This window comes from Pimephales promelas, chromosome 16 (assembly GCF_988280905.1).
Source record: "Pimephales promelas chromosome 16, fPimPro1.hap1.1, whole genome shotgun sequence".
Classification (NCBI taxonomy): Eukaryota; Metazoa; Chordata; class Actinopteri; order Cypriniformes; family Leuciscidae; genus Pimephales; species Pimephales promelas.
The window spans coordinates 23,391,276-23,410,721 of NC_142784.1; the positions used below are offsets into that span (position 1 = coordinate 23,391,276).

The window sequence follows — 19,446 nt, forward strand, 5'->3', positions numbered from 1 at the left end:
AAAGGGATAATTCAGCCAAAAATTATAAATCTGTTATCATTTACTCACCCTCGTGTCCAAACTCGTACCTGTAGGCCTTTTTGTCTTCTGTGGAACATAAAAGATATTAGGCTAATACTTTACAAGGTCTCATTTGTTAATGCGTTAGCTAAATACACATATGTTTTATAGCATTGCAGCATTTTTGTTTATGTTAGGTAATTTTCATTGTTAGTTCATGTTATCTAATGTAGTTAGCTAAAGTTGACAAATGAAACCTTATTGTAAAGTGTTTTTAAAAGGTATTAGAAGCAATGAGCCAAATGTTAACCAAAACTGTTTGGTTACCAACTGTCACAGTTATGTTCAGTTTGTTTAGTTTTCATGAACTTTTAGTTTGTATTCTCTAGTCACATGGGTTACTTTGTGACTTACTTTTTTTTTTTTTAATTTTCCACCAAAAATGGACACTATCATCACAGCTGTTCAGATTTTATTTAGTCACCATGTGTATTTAAGTTCATCTGGTTCACTCAGTGTTTGTCCGGTCACCGTTGCATTTAGTGTGTGTTGCCCTGCCTGTGTGGCTGCTATTTGTATTATTCTCATTAAACTTTTTTATTCTTAATTCTCACTAAACTTTTTTTATTTTTTATTTTCATTAATTATTCTTATCACACTTATCACATGGGGTGGTGAAGGCACAGTGGCTAAGACATGCTTTTGGTGTGAGAGACCCGGGATAGAATCCACTGTGAGACACCAATGTGTCCTGAGCAAGACACTTAACCCCTGGTTGCTCCAGAGGCGTGCGACCTCTGACATAGTATATTGCAATTGTAAGTCGCTTTGGGTAAAAGCGTCAGCTAAATGAATAAATGTAAATGTAAACTTCGTATTGGAACTTTATCCTTCATCTTTTTTGTGTTCCAGAGAAGACAGAAAGGAATACAGCTTTAGAACAACCTGAGGGTGATTAAATGATGAAGATGGAAATGATGAAGAAGAGCCCAAGATGGTGCAAGGTAATCTAAATGTAAAATTAAATTAAATATTCAATATCAACCCATGCAGGATAATAAAAAATAAATAAAAAGAAAGAAAGATCAGTTGTGCGACCAAAAACACAGCCACTCAGATACAATCACTGTAAGTGTGAACATGGCACATACGAGCTCTCTTTACTGAGAACAGCGGGACGTACGCGAGGCCACGTAATGATCCCGGCCCTTCTCTCATATTCCCTCTGTGAGCTCCTTTTTCCAAAGAATCACTGACTTGTCCAATAACCCCCTTTTGTACAACACCAACAATCTCCTAAACCTCATTTTCAAGCCGCTGATATGTGTTTAAAAAGTTTTTATCTTTTATCTTATCTTGATTTATCTTGTAAGGGTTCTGTTCAGCATTTTAATGGTGAATTAAGTATGTATTAGGTACACATACGAAACATAATTGAAAATAAGAGACACAAATAAACGTTCTGACAGCTATATGCATGTCAAAAAAAACTAGCTGCCATGGTTACTGGAGAACTTTGTGACTCAAGGCAGCTTTGTTCTCCTCTCTCTTTTTCTTTCACCTCGAGCAATAAATCTGTGCTACATTTATAATCACAATAATTCTGGCCAGCTCATATGGCTCTGTGTGCACAACATGGCAGGTTTCCAAACAAAAAGCTAAGTGCTAAAGCAGACAAGCGTAGTTTGCAGTCCATCATTGTTTCGGGGGCCTAGAAAAATGTAATGTCTGTAGTACAATTAAGCACATTAAACACTCCTTCACCTCTCCGGCACATTCATAAATATTCAACGGACAGTAATAGTCATCCACGGTGCATTCAAGACAAACAAGAACAGGGCATCCACACTACAGCAAGTCTGATTGGAGGGAGCGGAGTTGAATCTCATTACTATACATCTCATACCTTTGATCTCCGGAGGCGTGAAGCTCTAATCCATCTTGAGGTGCAGGAAGTTGATGGTCTAGTAGTGGGCACTCAGATCCAGAGCAGTAGTCCACATCACAGAGTCCAGTCCACTCGCCACCTTAACCCAGCAAACTCTGAGGGATGGACCTGTTGGAAGAGACAGGAAATCAGGTATATATGCATTTGAAGTATCTCCACCTGTTGGTGTGCATCACAAGGGAAAGTTCAACAAAAAAGGAAAATGTCAATATGAATCTTACAAAGCTCTTATCATTTCACAGCAATTAAGCAGGGACTGTTAAGCCCAAAGTACACTTCTGCCATATCGCAGTCATTTTGACTACATTTTCGTCATCAGTGGACGTCCGCAAACACTGTTAGAGTCTATTTTGCGAATTTGTCCGTGTGAATTGTGTGTGCAACAGTGCATGTGCGAGTAACTTGAGTGCTTGAAAACAAAGTCCACTACCGAATGAATCTTTCTGCCCTTATGACCAAAGGAGTATTCTTTGAAAGGCTTGAGCGCTTATTAAGTATACCTGATAAGTATACCGGTCTTTTAGGCTCCAAAAAGGACAAAAAAAAGCACCATAAATACAACCCATATATAATACTGTATAATACATGAGTATTATTAATATATTATTTGTAAATAAAAAATAAATTAATAAAAATTCTGATATATTGTATAATAAATAAATGATCATAAAGTATCATAAAAACAGTGCAACTCTCCAAGGTTTTTTGTCGTTACTGTTCTATTTGGAATTTGTAAAGAAAGATTCCTCAATTTATCCTTTTTTGTTGCAAAGAAATATACAGCATACTGGTTTGGATGGAACGACATGAGTAAAATGCTAACACGACTATCTCTTGAAATTGGATTCCCACCCTGAAAACGATCTGGCATGCAATCAAGCAATCCAAATGCTTCACACGTGTTAAATCTTTCACTTACGTGGAGTTATTACATAACCATAAATACATTCATTCTGCTACTTGAAATGACCTTCCACAATCAATGTTGCAGAAAAAGTATTTTAAATTTAGCATCCGGAGAGACTCTGGCATATAAGCATATAACAGTACAATTTATCATTTCATTTCCTTACTATTTGTATGTAGCTTTTGCTTTCAAATTGTCCTTGCTTAATCTTTTTCCCTCTCCACTGCCTCCGCATGACATTTTCTAGCTTTTTGTGTTTTTGTGCATGTTATCGGTCTGCCATTCAACTTTGTGTTGTGAGAGGAAACATCCAAACTTAAATCTCACTCCCTTAAAAGAAGTACACGTCAAATTCTCATCTTATTTGTGAATCATGTGTGCATCTAAATGGATTTGTTACTTGTCATCAACAGAGAAATCTGATGCTCCTTGACATTCTAAACATGCCTCTGCACAATATTACCAGATCATTTTAAGCTAAATGAGAAAGTAACGGGACGTACGTGCGGTCGCCTGTGGAGTACAATGGAGTGAAAAGCAAAACAGAAATATATACACTTATATATATATATATATATATATATATATACACTTACAAATATACAGATTAGTGCCCTGTTTTTAGGAATTGAAAACCAAAGCGATATGATGAATGTCCAAAATGTGTTCAGTAGTGTTCATGACATGTTGACATGCCTTTAAGATGACTTCTTCTATGGCGTTCATAATATGCGTGATGTTGTTATGTGAGCGCCTACACTCAGTGAGAGTGACAATGCTTGCGCAAAGAGGAAGATTGTTAAAGATTGAAGTTGTTTTATTATAATGCGTTTACTTCCACTATGATTTGTAGCGTTTTACAGAGTGTTTTCTGTAACCTGTTAACATCCGTGTATGTGAAGAGTGTGCTTAACTGAATGAAAGCAACTATAAAAGGACTTGTGGAATACCAGTTCGTTTGCGCTGTCTTTCCTATTCTTCATTTGGGCAGACTTCAAACTCTGACAGACGTTACAACACACAGACTGTTTCAAACAGGGGTTTTGCTTTTAAAACTGTGTTTTAATGAGAGTATAGGACACAAATATACAGTAAGTAAACACTTTACAGACTGAATGTTGTCCTGTATGTACAAATTGACGGATGTTTGTATGTCTCCATTGTTCGATCACACCCGTATGTCTCTTACACACACACACCTACCCCCTAAATTCTGTCAGCAATTATTCAAGTCATGATACAACCAGACACGGGTAGATCCAAACGCAGCGTGAGTTTATTTCAGGGTAGTCAGACAGGCAAGGGTCACAGACAGCAAACACAGCATAGGAGACAAGGCAATACTCAGGATCAGAAACCAGGCTAGATGACAGGGTTGAATACGCAGACAGGAACAGACTAGACTTGGATAGAGAACTGACAAGGATAAAAGACTAGGAAAACTCAGAAACGTGCGGAGATGTACACAACAAGACTTCGCAAATGGGTGATAGTGTGAGTGGGGTTTTAATGTGTTTGGAGCTGCGTGTGGAATTAGATGCAGGTGTGAGAGTGATCAATGGAAACAGGTGAGAGAGTATTCACTCCAGGGATGACTTAACAGAGTGGAGCGCCCTCTCGTGGCACTCAAGGGCAATCCAGCCGAACAGTCACAACTTACCCTCATGTTTTTAAATCTGAGAGCTGTCTCACTCCTCCATAGGCTTCTTAAGCCTAGTTCACACTACGTGATTTTAAGCCCGATTTAAGCCCGATTAGTCGACCGAGTCGCCGACAAGTCAGGGTGTTATCGCGTGCAAATCGCGGGCGATTAGCGGACGATTAACGCTCGCCAATCCGTTAGTGTGAAAGAGCCAACAACGCATCAAAGACAGCTCGCAGACAGGTCACCGAGCTCAGAAAAATATCTAGCCTGCTAGATATCTCGAGCAGTCGCGCGACTCAATCTCAGTGATGTCATGAGTACAGCCAATCATAGCAACGCATGGGTTGAGGACACCAGGTAAATCTTACTTTTTCTTTTTTGCATTTTTTTTCTCAGAGCAGATCGTCGAGCAAACAGTGTGCAGCACTAGTTTCTGTCTGACGTCCATATTCGCGTGTTGTGTTCTTCTCTGTAGTTTCGCGTCATTTCTGGTTCGTTTTATTGCGTGGTTTTTCGTTACAAAACATGGTTTCTAGACCAGATAGAATCGTGTTGTTGTCAACTCGTTATTTGTTTGATTATTTTCAGGATTTAGACCGTACTATAGTACTGAAACAGCTCTCATTGAGTCACAAATGATATGCTCTTATCATCCGATCGTGGTTGTATCTCTATGCAGTGCGTTGTTAACTCGTGTAGTGAGTTACCTCCTGTTGTGGATCAATCACGTTGTGTTGTGTGGTGTGAACAGCTAAACAACTTGAACACTCATGATTTCACTGAGAGCAAGTCATGTAATGTGAACTGCACAGTTCAGCCCAACATTTTAAAATCATGTAGTGTGAACTAGGCTTTAAGGGATCGAAACTGGCCAGCCCAAACGTTATTAAAGACATCGTTAAAATAGTCCAAGTGACTACAGTGGCTCAATCTTAAAGGGTTAGTTCACCCAAAAATGAAAATTAAGTCATTGATTACTCACCCCCATGCAGTACCAACCCCTTCGTTCGTCTTCAGAACACAAATGAAGATATTTTTGATTAAATTTTAGAGGTGGATCACTGCTACATAGGCTCCCTAAGGGAATGAATCTTGACGGCCCAGAAAGTCATTAAAGAAAATGTTTAAATATTCCATGTGCCTACAGTGACTCCACTATAAGCTTATAAAGCGACGAGACTATTTTTTGACGAGACATTCCATTACTTCCTTGTGGGCCTTGAGACGAGAGTTGAAGAGATTTCCAGAACGCATGCGCGAGAACTGAAATGAAGACGTTCTTTTTCTACTCCTTTTTACCGGCTGCTCACTGCTTAGGAATATTATCGCCACCTGCTGTATAAGATGACGTACTGCTATAGCCGGAAGCGCAAAACTTTACAAGCAGAGGAAGACACGCGCTGTACACTTTTTAACCATTGTATATAATATAGCGAGATCTACAGGACATTAAATGTCTAATTGAAAAGCGTTTGTACAGCGCGCGTCTTCCTCTGCCGGCTATAGTATATAAAAGATACTCGAAGTTTACTCAAAGATGCCTTATTAATTTCAATACATTGAAAGTAGGCTATGCATCGTCTGTATGGATAGAAAATTGTTATATTACAAGACACAAATTCAGATAGGCTTTGCGTACTTGGTATTGAGAAACGGCTTTAGTGAAACTGCGCAAAGCTTATAGGTTGTACGTCACACGCATCACAAACGACCAGCGTTGGCCAATAGTGAGCCTGCGTCTGACGTACAACACAAAACCGTTGCGAACAAAGCCGTTATTTTTGTTTTTTTATTTTGCGCACAAAAAGTATTCTCATTGCTTGATAAACTTAACATTGAGCCACTTTAGTCACTCTGACTATTTTAACGATGTCTTTCATAACTTTTGGGCAGGCCAGTTTCGATCCCTTAAGAAGCCTATGGAGGAGAGATCCAGCTCTTGGATTTATGAAAAATATCTTAATTTGTGTTCCGAAGATGAACGTAAGTCTTACGGGGTTGGAACAACATGAGGGTAAGTAATTACTGACAGAATTTTCATTTTCAATTTTCAAACAGTAGGATGTTTATTGGCTATTTTCACTCCTTAATATACATGTTTCCACTACTTTTGATTTTTAATTTAATATTAAGACATTATAAATGATAATAACTAAAGTTAACTTCATCTACACCCTAAATTAAGCTTAGTGGTTTATTGTCAGCCCCAGTGCTACCAGATTTTTTTTTTTTTTGTAGAACTCATTTGAGGTGGTGCTGCCCTCAAATTTGAGTCTGAAGCCCTGTGAACTTCAAATAAAACAGCATATCACAATGTTAAGTCTATTCATTATTAAAGAATTTGTCAGTATAACAGTTATTTGGGGGGAAATTTGAATAATTGCTTTGCAAGCTGATTTAAGGTGTGGCCCTAAATGTTCTGCTTGCACTCCTAAATTTTTCAGTCAGGCACCACAGCGCTCCTAGTAAAAAAAGTTAGTCTGGAGCCCTGTTGTTGAATGTTAAATGTCCCCAACTAAGCAAGCCAAAAGCCAAGGAAACAGTGGCAAGGAAACAAAACTCCATCAGGTGACAGAATGGAGAAAAAACGTCTCAGGTTACAACTGTAACCTATGTTCCCTGAGAACAGGGAACGAGACAATACGTCGAATGACGCTATGGGGAACGCCTCAGGCGTGACAGGTGTCTGAAATCAAATATCAACTCACAGTAATCAGGTTGACCGGCGACAGCCCGTGCATCATCAGCTTGAATGATGAGCGCGTCAATCTGGATGTATAAGAAGGGCGCCTTGAAACCGTGACAACATCCTATCGTCTGAAGGGACTGTTGCAGGCAGGCCCCGAGGCATGGCAACGAGACGTATTGTCTCGTTCCCTGTTCTCAGGGAACATAGGTTACAGTTGTAACCTGAGACGTTCCCTTTCGAAGGGAACTCAACAATACGTCGAATGACGCTATGGGGAACGAAATACCCACTCCGCCATGCTGAGGGGAGTGCATGCCGAAAGGCAGTGACAACTGTCAGAACCAGTAATTCCAAGAAACACTGAAACCACTCACCCTATGTTACATCGGGCTGTCAGTGACAGCACTCCCTACCGGTCATAGCCCAAGCTAATGAACCAAGAAAAACCAGAACGTAATAACGTGAGTAAATCAGGGCCAGCTCAAAGGCTTTAGGACCACAACTTCAAAATAGAAGGGGTCCCTTCTAGGGAGTGTGGCTAGGGGGCCAAAGAGACCCCCAGCCAGTCACTATTCAGGAGAACACTCCTCCTGAAATGCCCCCAGGCTGGCCTGGTGATCTGTACTAAGACACACAGTCTGGCCATAGCCTGTCCGTCCAAGACAGAGCCTCTGGAAATTGCCTAGAAAAGGCATCCAAAAACTGAAGGCCCGCGAAGCTGGCGGAAACCATCGAGTTTCGGATCACAGAGACGGGATCCTCCGGAGAGTGTGACTCAACCTCGAACCAATGGGAATCGTACACTCAATCCACGAGTTTCCACCCAGTGCTCGCTTTTGAGCACTGAGGAAGTAAGAGAGGGATCAAAAATCAGGAAGGTCAAAGAGACCTAAGACCTGATGACCCCATGTGTGGGGAGCTCCGATACATGAGGGCTCATGTCAGGAAGGCCGTACGTTGTGCGGCCTGAAACCCAACGACCACAGCATGTGGAAGCTCATCCTTCAGGAAAGCCAGAGGCTAGAAACCTGACAGACCCACAATGTTGGGCTACCTCGAAAAAGGTCTAATCAGACCTAAAACCACAGTTGTGGGAGATAGCTTGAACAAGGGAAGTGCCTGTCGTAATGTATTGCGACAAAGACACATCTACAGTGGGACCCAAAGTGAAGAACCGGAGTCTGAACCACATAAGAAGGGACATCTCGTCAGGTGACTTACCACAATAATAGGTGAAGTATGGGTTTGTGTACTTCACTCTGAATTCAGGAAGGCCTGTTGAGGCCTGTAACCTGGCGTCCACAGTGTGTGGGAGCTCATGGCCAGGAAGGCCTGGTAAGGCCTGTAACCTGGCGACCACAGTATGCGGGAGCTCGTAACCTGGCGACCACAGTATGTGGGAGCTCATAACCAGGAAGGCCTAGTGAGGCCTGTAACCTGGCGACCACATCCGGTGGGAGCTCGTACTCAGGAAGGTCAGTGAGACCCAGCCTGGTGTACCTGAAAAACCACACCAAGTGGGAGCTACTTCCAGAAGTTAGCTCTTAAGAACTCTTAAAGTGGGACCCGAGGAAAGACCGGGGTCTGAGCCACATAAGAAGGGACCGAAGCATACTGCGCGTGACCCTCACCATAAGAAATGGATTTTAAAAAGTGCACAGGACATCTCGTCGGGTGACTTACCACAATAATAGGTGAAGTATGGGTTTGTGTACTTCACTCTGAATTCAGGAAGGCCTGGTGAGGCCTGTAACCCAGCAACCACAATATGTGGGAGCTCATAACCAGGAAGGCCTGTTGAGGCCTGTAACCTGGCGACCACAGTGTGTGGGAGCTCATGACCAGGAAGGCCTGGTAAGGCCTGTAACCTGGCGACCACATTGGGTGGGAGCTCGTACTCAGGAAGGTCAGTGAGACCCAGCCTGGTGACCACAACCTGTGGGAGCTTACTCCACCAAGTGGAAGCTACTTCTTCCAGAAGTTAGCCAGAGAAGGGCGTCCCTGTAGCCAGTGACAGGACGCCACTTAAAGTGGGACCCAAGGGAAGACCGGGGTCTGAGCCACATAAGAAGGGACCGAAGCATACCACGCGTGACCCTTACCATACAAAATGGATTTTAGAAAGTACACAAGACATCCCGTCATGTGATTTACCACAATAATAGGTGAAGTAGGGGTTAGTGTACTTCACTCTGAGTTCAGAAAGGCCGAACTTGAGGCCTGTAACCTGGCAGCCACAACAAGTGGGAACCCATAATCAGGAAGGCCTGACAAGGCCTAACACCCGATAGTCCCAATGCATGGGGAGCTCACATTCAGGAAGGCCGCTGAGGCCTGCAGCCTGACATGTGAAGACTCACCACTACAACTTAGCGACCACGAAAAGTGGGGGTTTCACATTCAGGAAGGCCTGGTGAAGCCTGCAACCTGACATGTGACAACTCACAACCAGGAAGGCCAATGAAGCCTGAAGCCTGGTGACCACAGAGTGGGAGCAAAGTGCTCAGGGAAGGTGGTGAGGCTGTAGTCTGGCTACCGCATCATGTGGGAGCCCACATTCAGGAAGGCTGGGTGAGGCCTGTAAACTGACTACCACAGTATATGGGAACTCATAACCAGGAAGGCCCCTTTGAGGCCTGTAACCTAGCAACCACAATGTGTGGGAGCTCCTCACCAGGAAGGCCTGGTGAGGCCTATAACCTGACCACCACAGAAAGTGGGAACTCATAACCAGGAAGGCCCCTTTGAGGCCTGTAACCTAGCAACCACAATGTGTGGGAGCTCATAACCAGGAAGGCCTGGTGAGGCCTGTAACCTGGCGACCACAATGTGTGGGAGCTCATAACCAGGAAGGCCTGGTGAGGCCTTTAACCTGGCGACCACAGTACGTGAGAGCTCGTATCCTGGTGACCACAGTATGTGGGAGCTCATAACCAGGAAGGCCTGGTGAGGCCTGTAACCTGGCGACCACAGTATGTGGGAGCTCATAACCAGGAAGGCCTGGTGAGGCCTGTAACCTGGCGACCACAGTATGTGGGAGCTCATAACCAGGAAGGCCTGGTGAGGCCTGTAACCTGGCGACCACAATGTGTGGGAGCTCATAACCAGGAAGGCCTGGTGAGGCCTTTAACCTGGCAACCACAGTATGTGGGAGCTTATAACCAGGAAGGCCTGGTGAAGCCTGTAACCCAGCGACCACAGCATGTGGGAGCTCATAACCAGGAAGGCCTGGTGAGGCCTGTAACCCGGTGACCACAATCAGTGGGAGCTCATAACCAGGAAGGCCTGGTGAGGCCTGTAACCTGGCAACCACAGTATGTGGGAGCTCCCACAGATGTCTCTCCGTGGCCACCATAGCACCGACAGAACAGCAGCTTGCTTGGTGGCCCGGAGTCCCGCAACAGATCGGTCTGGTAGGCCTGAGGACCACAAGGGCGTGCAGAACCGCACCTGCCTGACCTGCTGCCGTGTACGCTCTGTCATTCAAGCATGAAGATGTCTTGAGCAGCTTGGATGACAGTGTCAGAGCTCTTAGTGAAGAGGACCAACCAGAGACGAGATAGTTAGCCAACGTCTCGTCCACTGGCGGCCTCGACACTTATCCGTTCTCCACGGCTCCCTCCACAGCAGCGAAACTAGCCCGCTGATGCAGATAGAGACGTGAGGAGAACGGATTCTTCCATACCCTCTCGATCCCAGCGTGGAGATCGGAAACGAATGGAAGGCTCATCCGGGCTGGTGGCTTATGGGTGGGGAGGAACCAGCCATCCAAAATACCATGAGCGGGTTCCTCCCAGACGCGCCTCCACTGCAACAGCAATCTGTCTGAGGCGCGCCCCATAATGTCAACCAGCTCAGCGTACACTGGGCAGGAGGGCTGAAATGATTCGGTCTCAACCAAACTGACATCCTTTTCTATGTATATATATATATATATATATATATATATATTACAGCCAACTCCTGCCCTGCCCAAAGAGAACAGTTACAGATTCACCAAAGAGAGAGAGCGCTCATTTTCTCTCTTCTTAGATGTTCAACATTAATCTGTAACTCACCCTCGTCAGCTGGTAGATCATCCGCGAGGTTAACGCCCCTCTCCCGATAATCTGCCAGCTCCATCTGAAAGCTCCACGAGCTCAACCGCCACTGAGCCTCAGCCCAAGCGGGAACCGGAACCGCGGGGTTCAGATGCCGCGCCCACTTCCCTCGAGAAGTGGGTCAGACGAGAGCAGAGAGTTCTGAAAGGAAAAACTCTCAGTTCGCGCAAAAAACTCCCTCGAGAGCTTCCCGCGAATGCTCTTCTCTCAGGCAGAACACGCACAGATCGTGTGAATCCTCCGGTGTCAAATATCTGGACACAAGTCGGCACACTCGCGCAAAGTGTTTCTCCACGTCTCTGCGCGTTTAATCGTTGATACTATCACACAGACAAACAGTCCCTGAAGACGAAAAGATGTTGTCACGGTTTCAAGGCGCCCTTCTTATACATCCAGATTGACGCGCTCATCATTCAAGCTGATGATGCACGGGCTGTCGCCGGTCAACCTGATTACTGTGAGTTGATATTTGATTTCAGACACCTGTCACGCCTGAGGCGTTCCCCATAGCGTCATTCGACGTATTGTTGAGTTCCCTTCGAAAGGGAACCTTGGGAGAAACCAGACTCAGGCAACGAAGGAACAGTGTATGATTCGGAAACATCAGAGGTGTAGATCCATTTAGAAGTTTCGGGGAGACCACGCACACAATCTGATACATCAAATGAAAACTGTCTCACATGAAAACAGTTTAAGGAGATTGAAGGCATAAAGCATGTCCTTTATCCCCAGGCAGGAGTGAGAGAGTGACACCGTTTGACTGCTCCTGCAGTGCCACCTTCCCACTCTCTCTTTGTCACCATTTCACTTCCTCTATACCTCGAACCACCAGCAGAAACATATCAGAGTCAATGAAGTCCTACACTTACAAAAGATAAAAAGTTATGCCAATGGCTGAGGGGCTGGAGGGGAGACAGCAGTGTGGGATGACGGGGAAAGCAGACCATATAATACAACACTATAGAAGTAATGAAGCTGTGATATTCAAGGAGGAAAATTCATGTCCACACCGCCGTGGGGAGAATCTTCCGGCTGCGTGGGACCATCAAGAATTTATTCAGTGGCTCCACAGTGAATAAATTGGGATGTTTATTTTGTTGGTCCATTTAGTCAGATTAGTAGATGGAGAGACTTCATTCCATAAATCAAATGGCTTCTGTTTAATTGGCTTTTTTGATGCCAAGCAGTTCTGTTAAATGAAGGAAAGCTATATATGCTTTGACAGGCGTAAATGGTGTTTTGAAAGGAAAGTGTCTTTGAGGTTTTTAGATGAAATCAGCTTAAATTCTCTGTGGCTGGTTCTGGAGAGATGCGGTATGACTGAAAGGCTTCAGAAACACTCCTGAAATATCTTGGGGTTGGGACCGAGGAGCCGTATTATCTACTGAAGAACATGTCATTCAGTGTCTGACTAGTAAACATTTTGTTTCCCCAATCAAACATTTTTAATTTACAGATATGTTCATTAGGCTTCAGAAGCAAACTCTTATGAAGGCAATTAAGTTAATAGCTGTAATGGGGGAAAATCCTGGCTGTTGTCGTGTTGAATAATACATTGGTATTCATGCTGTTGTTCCACTTGAAGGGGATTTAGAGCAGATTAAATTTAATCTAACGGATCACATTAGCCTGTTTCTTATTAAACATGTAGAATGCATTAGCATTGTCTCAATGAAATCAGTGATTTCTGATTAGTCAAAATTCAGTGCAGCTTTATTTGACATACTTTCTGCTAGGGTAATTTAGGGAACGTACTGTAATACTACTCAAGTGACTGTAAAACTTTTAACATTTTAACAGCGGTTCACTACTGGTTCTGCTTTAGGAAAGTTCAAGTGGCAACTAAATTAATTAATTTAGTGAATTCTATTCATATTAATTCTATTAATAAATGAATTCTATTCATAAGGTTTTCATTAAATATTGAGCAGCTCAACTGTTTTAAACGTTGAAAATGATAAGAAATGTTTCTCGAGCTCCAAATCAGCATATTATAATGATTTATGAAGGATCATGTGACACTGAGGACTAGAGTAGGAATAGAAATAAATCACATTTTAATAAATATTAAAGTAGAAAACAGTTGTTTTAAATTATATTAATAACAATATCAATAATATAAAATAAATACAGCCTTGATAAGCATAATATACCTTTTTACACAAACACACATGCAGTTGTGTATGAATATGACTGATAACTTCATTTCTATATTTTACTTCTGAAAACCACCAACACTTCAAAAGTTACTGATAAATATTACAATAAAAATAAAAAGAGCCTTTGCAGAAAGTGTAGTAACATAAAAATGCAAACATTATAATGCTGTCTTTGTTTAATGTGCCTAGTAGTACTACTAATGAATGCAGTCAAAAATAATTGCTTCATCTGTAATCCCAGAGACACTCCACTTTCTAATGAGTTTCCCAGCAGACACAGGTGTTCATTCACACATTTATAGCGGGACTGAATGTGAAGAGGGCTAGACAGACACCTCTGCTCTGATGCTTCATTTAGGTTTTTGCCTCACGGGTGGCATGTTTTGATTTTGCCTCATTCACAGTTGTCAGAAACATTATAGATATCTCACTTTAACCAGGCAATTAAGGATTTTCTTCAAACACACACACACTTCCACAGACATGGGAGAGTAAAATAAAATTACTTTGCAAGTTGCAACATGTTCTACAGTAGTAAAATTGATTAAAAATGACCGGAGAGATGCATACATTTTTGTTCGAGATCTTGTTTTGACAGTGCAAGTGTAAAGTCTACTTCAGCACATCCCAAAGACTTTCAATGAATTTAAGGTCCGGACTCAGAGGTGAATTGATTAGTGTGTGAAAATGATTTACAATTTGAGCCCGATAAATCTTGACAAAGTCATCCTGTAATATGGCCATGATGTGTCTTCCTACATGGTTGCTTAAGAAATAAAAAAGCTACACACTCCATCCGTTGTTGCCAAACATATAACATGCTAAATAATAATCATTGTAATCCAATCATAGACTCTTAAGCATTTGCTATTTAAATCCAAAGAATAACTTTTCTTTTTTGCCACACCTGCCAACAGCCAGTGAAAAATTCAGAAAATGTTTCCGTAATAAATGTTTTTTACCGGGTTATTTTTCTCCCAAAAACAGGCAGCAATTATAACAAAATTTTAGAAACCAGAGAAAATTCACAATTCACAATTCTCTATTCCAATTCCACAGCTAAAACTACCATACTAAATAATATACATTTAAAACATTATTAAAGACAAGGAAATAGTCAGTAATAAAATAAGAACACAATCAAATTACAAGAAAAAGCACAAATAAATACAACATAACAAAGATACAATGCTGGCCCATTTGTTTATGTTTATGAATTGTTAGAACTCATAAAAATGTTACCGGCCACCTGCCGAGTGACACCGTTTCATATACTCCCCAACGGCAATCTTGACTCGCATTTTAACCCGCATTTAGCGCTTGGCAAAGTGTTAATTTTAGAAAAAAATCATATCTCCTCGCCACAGTTCACAGAAAATTCTAAAAGGAAACATACAAAAAACTACTGAATAGAGCATCGCTCTGAGAGAAGATAAAACTGAATTGGTAAAAGCCTTTCGCTTCAAACTTCAATTCAACAGTATTTAGGCCTATCCTACACACGATTATCTCACACGCACATGCTCCACATATGAACAATATATGAAATCCAAGTCACATTCAAAGCCTGCACTGATTGTCATTGTTGTGTGGCAGTGTCATCAATCTTCATTGTTAAATCACAGAATGACACAATATAAGCCAGTGGAATGAATCCTGAGCCCCAGTGAGACCACCAGCCAATCTGCTGCGCACTGCCAGATTGATGCTGGGTACAGGGAGCCCTCCAGTTAGGAAGGAATACAGTTCACTATCGGGCTGAGCCATGACCCCAATTGAAGAGGCATATGCAATGTGCTGTGGGAGGAGACCATACTGTGGAAAAAGCCAAAGCCAGCTGCAGGGGACCAAAAAACGCCATTGGAATTCACGGGCAGTCTTAAAGCCTGTCGTCCTCCCCAGGTGGATGTGACTGAATGTGTTACCTTACAACTCAAATATCCCACGAGGGTCAGAAACAGTGATGTCATGCTGCTAATGCGCAGACAAAGCACCGGGACCGTCTGATGAACTACTGGATTGAATGGAACAGAGAAAAGAGTAACAGAGACAGGCACAGATGGAGAGGCTGGCCAGTTAGCACAGATCAATTTTCGAAAAGCAATAGCTCAGCACTTTGTGGTGTACACACCTAATTTTGCTGCATGCAGGGAGTATTTGGAACAGCACTTCACCTGGCATTTGCAACTTGTCATGGCATATTGAATTGTGAAGTAAAATGTCTCAGTCAGTGGAAAACAATAGAATTGTATTCCTATTCTGTCTATAGACCCATGTGGATGGGCCTACTACTATCTTATAGATAATACTGCATTGAATTCACACAAAAAAATATTCTAAATAAAAATATGGGAGAACTTATGTTCAGCTAACTCAGGGGACCTCTGTTAAATCTCATCCTGTAGGAATGTCTGTGATTGCGATGTAGTATCTTTTCACAACGTTTCTCATTTATTTTGACCTTTGTCGACTGCTAAAACTGCCTTGCTTGAAGTGCTGCCTGGTGCTTCATTATGGATAGAGATCTTTTTGTCAAGTTTCTACGTAAACAGTTGGTTCAAGTATTTCTGACATCTCTAATATATGTAGAGGATAATATACAGTCAGTTGGTCATTATTACAAAATAAACCCAAACAAGAAGATTATCCCACTTTTTTGCTCAGCCACAATTGGACAAGAAACACTGCATTTAGTTCAAATAATTTTATAATTTTCCCTGTTATCTTAATGATCCTGCAAAAAAAAAAAAAAAAATCCAAAAGTCCAAAGTTACAAATGTATGCATTATGCACAAAATTGGAATATCGCCAAAACATTTGCGAATAAAGCAGTTTCCAATCAGTGAGAAGAGAACAAAATCGCCACTTCCTGATAAACTGGAGCTAATTATCATTAAGAAATTATGAGAAGCCCTTGTATATAATAAACTGTGTGCATTGAGAAGACGACGAAAGGATGCAACGCAATAAACACGTTCATGTTATCTTGCTTTCAGACAGACAGAGGATAAATTATACAGATCTTGGACCAATTTGTGCATTAATTGTGTCACTCAAGAGCACATTTTCATTAAAACGCACAAGATATTTACTAACAAGACAAGACAACAAAATGAAGGGCCAAAGTGTATGGAGCCAGAGAGGAAGAATTAGTTTGCTGGGCCTCTAACCAGAAAAAAAAAAAAAAAAAAACAGAAACAAAAAACAGTGATTCATCACAGAGCTGGAGCAGGAAATGATAAGAATGAAGTGTCTCAGAAAAGGAAGTGCTGTTATCTGACATTGTGAAAGAGAGAGACTGAGGTGTGTGTGTGTGCCAGAGCCATCGCAGGACAGAAGAGTCTCATTTAGGCATCAGTGGTGAATAGCAGTGAACTTCCTCTGGTCTGGAGACTGTGACGTGCCTGGACTCATGAGCAGCCACTTCCTGAAACCGGGGCCTTAAATCAGATACAGGCAGCAGCTGGGCCATCAGCATCAGCCACCTCCAACCACAGGCGCACAACCCTGAGAAAGGCCACATGGGAAAACAGCAGTGCCATAGCACCCAAAGTAACACTCACTAATTCAATGGTTCAACTGGTAAATCTATTCCGACATGATCGTGGGTATCAGGGAAAACAAAACAATGCGAATAGTATGGAAATAGTAAAGTCCAATTAACTATCTTGTTATACAAAGTTAGGAGTGCAAAATAGAAATACGCTGAGAGAAAATGTTGACCTCAAGGGCTATACATCTAATGAAACTACAGTATTCTGGCATGGCAAATTCATCTTTGGAAGAATCTAGTCATTCGCAAAAAGTCAACATAAACAGGTTGTGACATTTGTTACAATTCAATGATTTGCACAATGATAATTTACTTAATTTAATATATTTATACATCCTTGTTGATATAAATTGTCATTTAAATGGTGGTAAAAAGCAATTTATGAAAACGTTGTTGGATGTTCAAGAACCAGAACAAAACTAGTTCTCTTTTGATGGTCGATTGTCGTCCTGAAGCAAAAACCAATTGAGAACCACTGCCATAGGTGTCACCAATCAGATGTCAGGTATATGTCACAATATCCACATTTTCGGAGACTATGAGAGTTGCTGTGTGGAGTCTGCCATATCAATACAGTCTTCTTTCAGATAGGCTGACAGTTTTAACTAAAGTTTACTTTGACATTCCAGCCTGGGGAACTTTGAGATATGCTCCAGGAAGACAAAGCTCCCCAGATGGGTAATTTCAGAAACGTAGGTGTGACAATGCGATGTAAAATGCAACATAAGGCCACCAGTGTAGGTGGTGTAGAAATGTGGACATTTACATCTTTAACCTCCAGCAGAAGGATTACAATGTGGTGAGACTGTAGCAAACGTCCCGTTATAGTTTTACGTCGATCCTTGTTAATTAAGCAGATTGTTAATGTTGTGACACGTTTTCTGCTCACCACATCAACCACGTCTTCATGTAAATAGATTCAGTCTTAGTCTCTCATAATTTAGCTTGTTTATGCTTCAACAGCAAGCAACAGCATTGGCTCCATGGATCTCATTCAGGACTTGAGGAGAGCTGATCGCAGTTATTACGGCACTCCTGAGGATTACATTTACAGCTTATTTTCACAAGTGCTGCTCACAAATGCACACGCATACTCTAGGTCTCTTTCTAAATATAGCTCCATTGGCGAGGGTTGTGTATAGTCACCAAGGCACGGCCAGGCATGGGTGCTTCAATAATTGAGGAAATTTAAATGACTCACTAAAACACCACAGAAAAAAAAAACAGCTTCTATACATATGCAGATGTTGAAATGTGCATATCAACGTGCTAAACGTATTAACCATTCATAGTATACTGTAAGTTGAAGCATTTCCATTCCACATAATCAAGTGGAATTTTCTTGACTGAAAAATATGAAAAGGCATTTTATTTCCATTAAGTAGGGACACAATATGAAATCCAACATTTTACTAGAACATACAAAAAAAAAGGATTACAACATAAAAGTTTAATTTTGGAAATTATAAATCATGTACCACTTGTCCCACTAGGTCTATTTTTTAAACTCAAAAATAGTATTTTACTCATCTGAAGTGGTATATGTAATGGTGCTTTTTTTATGAATCATCCAAACTGATGAAAAGCAATCATGACGACTCATACGATTCATTTGGTGACTGTTCAAACTGAAGATTAACAAATGCAAATATGTGAAGACACACTTTCAGAAGGTGCAGCAAAGTAAATCCAAAAAAAAAAAAAATATGTTGAAAATCACAAGACAAAACTGTACCATACCATACCATACCAGCAAATATCAGGATGAAAGTTGTTGTTGCACCCTGCTAAGATTAAACAAAGACTCTTTTGCTCTCTTTAAGAGCAAAAAAAAAAAAAACTCTTTCATTGCGTCTTTCTGATTGCACACCAGCTGCAACCTTGAAACTGCGTCAACAACCGAATGAGACCTGAAAACACATGCCTGACATTAATGCTGAAGTTCACTTTGATTATTATTGGACAATATGTCATCTTTATCTTTCCCTGCTCGAGCTGATGTCATTAGACTGTTTCATTAAAGTCGCTCTGTGCAGTGAACTCATTCAAACTCATACTGCAGCTCATTACGGGCCCAGGGCTGCATTTGTTCATAAAGCACCCACATATCTATCATTTACTCTCTGTGCCTCTGTGTGTGAAAGAGTGTGTGTGTGATGCTTGTAACGGTACATTACATAAGTAAACTTGTGCTCCATCTAGCCAGGGAAGCAAATGTAGCAGAATCTAAAACTGGACAGGACCAATAGCTCATTGGACAGACTTAATATGCCAACTCGGCCGCTCCACTGTAACATCACACACAGCCTTGCCACAAAATATATTCTAACCTTATTAACGAATGCATAATAGCATCCAAAGGACTGTAACTGATTATAATGCAGCCAGAAGCCTCAAGAGCAAGTGTGGGACAAGGTCAAAAACAAATTGACGTGTGGTGGATGA

General features: G+C 41.7%; 1 protein-coding gene across 1 annotated transcript in view; it reads right to left on the bottom strand.

The window, feature by feature from the left end:
* grik4 (glutamate receptor, ionotropic, kainate 4) overlaps nucleotides 1-19,446 on the bottom strand; it is a 353,328-nt gene that overhangs the window by 267,852 nt on the left and 66,030 nt on the right. Inside the window, exon 2 of the mRNA XM_039670727.2 lies at nucleotides 1,907-2,056. The gene's annotated coding sequence lies outside the window, so the exon portion shown is untranslated. The remainder of the gene's footprint in view (nucleotides 1-1,906; nucleotides 2,057-19,446) is intronic.